This window comes from Triticum urartu, chromosome 3A (assembly GCF_056163025.1).
Source record: "Triticum urartu cultivar PI428250 chromosome 3A, HENAU_Tu73, whole genome shotgun sequence".
NCBI classification, from domain to species: domain Eukaryota; kingdom Viridiplantae; phylum Streptophyta; class Magnoliopsida; order Poales; family Poaceae; genus Triticum; species Triticum urartu.
The window spans coordinates 542,463,466-542,467,540 of record NC_141875.1 but is presented as its reverse complement, the minus strand read 5'-3'; the positions used below and the strand labels follow the sequence as shown (position 1 = coordinate 542,467,540).

General features: G+C 37.0%; 1 non-coding gene across 1 annotated transcript; it reads right to left on the bottom strand.

The window, feature by feature from the left end:
- Window positions 1-2,685: 2,685 nt before the first annotated feature.
- Window positions 2,686-2,758, bottom strand: TRNAR-ACG (transfer RNA arginine (anticodon ACG)). The gene has a single exon. It is a non-coding gene; the product is annotated as a tRNA-Arg (tRNA).
- Between the last annotated feature and the right edge of the window lie 1,317 nt (window positions 2,759-4,075).

Genomic DNA, 4,075 nt, shown 5'->3' with positions numbered 1-4,075 from the left:
AATATACATTTGGAGTTCAATAAGTAGCAAAAATTAGCAGTGGTGTTTATCTTTTAGTTTCAGGCTGTTTATAATATGATTAGTATCTACGGCAGTGAGGTCCTGGAGGGAGGAAAGAGTTCACGAGGAGAACCATTTCTGACCAAAAATAATACAAAAACCATCGACGGGGAAGATAATGGCGCACAAGCTTTTTTTTCTCTTTTCTTTTCAGTGACTCTTTTTCTTTGACCAAAAATAATACAAAAACCATCGACTCCTTGTATTTCCCCTGTAGTTTCCCTGCTCTGTCGGTCTTCTTAATGAATGAAAAATAGCACTGATATGTTTTGTTAAAAAAATTGTTAATATACATTTTGGAGTTCAATAAGTAGCAAAAATTAGCAGTGGTGTTTATCTTTTAGTTTCAGGCTGTTTATAATATGATTAGTATCTACGGCAGTGAGGTCCTGGAGGGAGGAAAGAGTTCACGAGGAGAACCATTTCTGACCAAAAATAATACAAAAACCATCGACGGGGAAGATAATGGCGCACAAGCTTTTTTTTCTCTTTTCTTTTCAGTGACTCTTTTTCTTTGACCAAAAATAATACAAAAACCATCGACTCCTTGTATTTCCCCTGTAGTTTCCCTGCTCTGTCGGTCTTCTTAATGAATGAAAAATAGCACTGATATGTTTTGTTAAAAAAATTGTTAATATACATTTTGGAGTTCAATAAGTAGCAAAAATTAGCAGTGGTGTTTATCTTTTAGTTTCAGGCTGTTTATAATATGATTAGTATCTACGGCAGTGAGGTCCTGGAGGGAGGAAAGAGTTCACGAGGAGAACCATTTCTGACCAAAAATAATACAAAAACCATCGACGGGGAAGATAATGGCGCACAAGCTTTTTTTTTTCTCTTTTCTTTTCAGTGACTCTTTTTCTTTGACCAAAAATAATACAAAAACCATCGACTCCTTGTATTTCCCCTGTAGTTTCCCTGCTCTGTCGGTCTTCTTAATGAATGAAAAATAGCACTGATATGTTTTGTTAAAAAAATTGTTAATATACATTTTGGAGTTCAATAAGTAGCAAAAATTAGCAGTGGTGTTTATCTTTTAGTTTCAGGCTGTTTATAATATGATTAGTATCTACGGCAGTGAGGTCCTGGAGGGAGGAAAGAGTTCACGAGGAGAACCATTTCTGACCAAAAATAATACAAAAACCATCGACGGGGAAGATAATGGCGCACAAGCTTTTTTTTCTCTTTTCTTTTCAGTGACTCTTTTTCTTTGACCAAAAATAATACAAAAACCATCGACTCCTTGTATTTCCCCTGTAGTTTCCCTGCTCTGTCGGTCTTCTTAATGAATGAAAAATAGCACTGATATGTTTTGTTAAAAAAATTGTTAATATACATTTTGGAGTTCAATAAGTAGCAAAAATTAGCAGTGGTGTTTATCTTTTAGTTTCAGGCTGTTTATAATATGATTAGTATCTACGGCAGTGAGGTCCTGGAGGGAGGAAAGAGTTCACGAGGAGAACCATTTCTGACCAAAAATAATACAAAAACCATCGACGGGGAAGATAATGGCGCACAAGCTTTTTTTTCTCTTTTCTTTTCAGTGACTCTTTTTCTTTGACCAAAAATAATACAAAAACCATCGACTCCTTGTATTTCCCCTGTAGTTTCCCTGCTCTGTCGGTCTTCTTAATGAATGAAAAATAGCACTGATATGTTTTGTTAAAAAAATTGTTAATATACATTTTGGAGTTCAATAAGTAGCAAAAATTAGCAGTGGTGTTTATCTTTTAGTTTCAGGCTGTTTATAATATGATTAGTATCTACGGCAGTGAGGTCCTGGAGGGAGGAAAGAGTTCACGAGGAGAACCATTTCTGACCAAAAATAATACAAAAACCATCGACGGGGAAGATAATGGCGCACAAGCTTTTTTTTCTCTTTTCTTTTCAGTGACTCTTTTTCTTTGACCAAAAATAATACAAAAACCATCGACTCCTTGTATTTCCCCTGTAGTTTCCCTGCTCTGTCGGTCTTCTTAATGAATGAAAAATAGCACTGATATGTTTTGTTAAAAAAATTGTTAATATACATTTTGGAGTTCAATAAGTAGCAAAAATTAGCAGTGGTGTTTATCTTTTAGTTTCAGGCTGTTTATAATATGATTAGTATCTACGGCAGTGAGGTCCTGGAGGGAGGAAAGAGTTCACGAGGAGAACCATTTCTGACCAAAAATAATACAAAAACCATCGACGGGGAAGATAATGGCGCACAAGCTTTTTTTTTCTCTTTTCTTTTCAGTGACTCTTTTTCTTTGACCAAAAATAATACAAAAACCATCGACTCCTTGTATTTCCCCTGTAGTTTCCCTGCTCTGTCGGTCTTCTTAATGAATGAAAAATAGCACTGATATGTTTTGTTAAAAAAATTGTTAATATACATTTTGGAGTTCAATAAGTAGCAAAAATTAGCAGTGGTGTTTATCTTTTAGTTTCAGGCTGTTTATAATATGATTAGTATCTACGGCAGTGAGGTCCTGGAGGGAGGAAAGAGTTCACGAGGAGAACCATTTCTGACCAAAAATAATACAAAAACCATCGACGGGGAAGATAATGGCGCACAAGCTTTTTTTTCTCTTTTCTTTTCAGTGACTCTTTTTCTTTGACCAAAAATAATACAAAAACCATCGACTCCGCTGGGGATCGAACCCAGAATCTCTGGTTTCGTAGACCAGCGCCTTATCCATTGGGCCACGGAGTCGTTGACGAATGTGCACAAATGGTAAACTTACTCGATTAGACAGCAGTGACCGAGTCATTATGCGGATTAGTGAGGGCATCTCTGTGATCACTTGGCAAGCAGACCTGACATTACACTGAACCAATTGTAACCTTAGAATGCAGCTGCTCCTGTTGTTACACGGCCGCGGCAAGGCCACATCAAGATGGATCTGACCAGGCATACCACCACTAAACGTGTCACTTCACAGTATATTATAGCTACAAACACTGAACGATTGTTTCACCGCGGTTTCGATGTGTCGACGCGATTCATGCACAGCCGGCCGTTGGATTGGTACTAACAATATATGGAGCTCCAGGTAAGTTTATTTACATGCTTTTATGTATAGTGGAGTACTTATTACTTACAAACATTAATCTGCTAGCAATCAAGATGGACTTTATTTTTCTAAAAACGCACTACAAACCTGAAGATATTATCTTGTGTTTATGCAGATAATAATATTTCATTTATTCATAAAAAATGACATCATAGAACTTGTGCAGTCAATTTTCTAACTTTGACTAGTTAGTTACGCGTGCGTTGCAATCAGGGCATACATATTCTAGTGGCTCAATATTAATCATGCTTATCTTCTTGTTGTTTACCACTAAATCACTTTTCTTCTTCGCCTTGTCCTTTGTCCACACTTTTTCCGCCATAAAAGTTCAAGTTTGCTCGCCACCCCTGCTAATGGTGAATCCAGTTCGCAATCCTACTCTCTCTCCCTCTCTGTTTCTAACAAAGTGAAGGAGCATTCTTCTACTCCAGGGAAAAGAGATATTTGGGTTCGTCCAAAAAATCACATGCATATTGGCAAAAAAATTCATCAACTCCGCATCTGAGATCAAAGGACTTCTTATTAGCGGCTGTATAGAGAGTTGCAAAACAATTAGCAAAATAAAAAATCATGTTATATCCATTCCAATGGCGGTCTTCATTATTTGGGCACAATATTTTGTGAAGAAAATATGTGAAAAGAGAGATCAACAAAAAGAAATACTTGATGTAGAGCTACCACAGAGACGAGGATAAGCACAAGTTCAAAAGTGCTACTACATCCAAAGAAGATCATATCTCAGAGCAAGAAACACTACAACATAATTGTACTATTTCGGCTCATCCTCATGGAAAAGAAGACAAACTATTAGCTTTCATCCAAGACGTCAGCATCATTCATTCTCTGTAAACATGGCATGGTCAATGCATAGCCTTATGATGATGTCCCGTGTGCCATGTAGGATCGGATCAAGGAAATTCGGTTTGGATAGGGAAGCGGGATCCTCTACAAGAGGT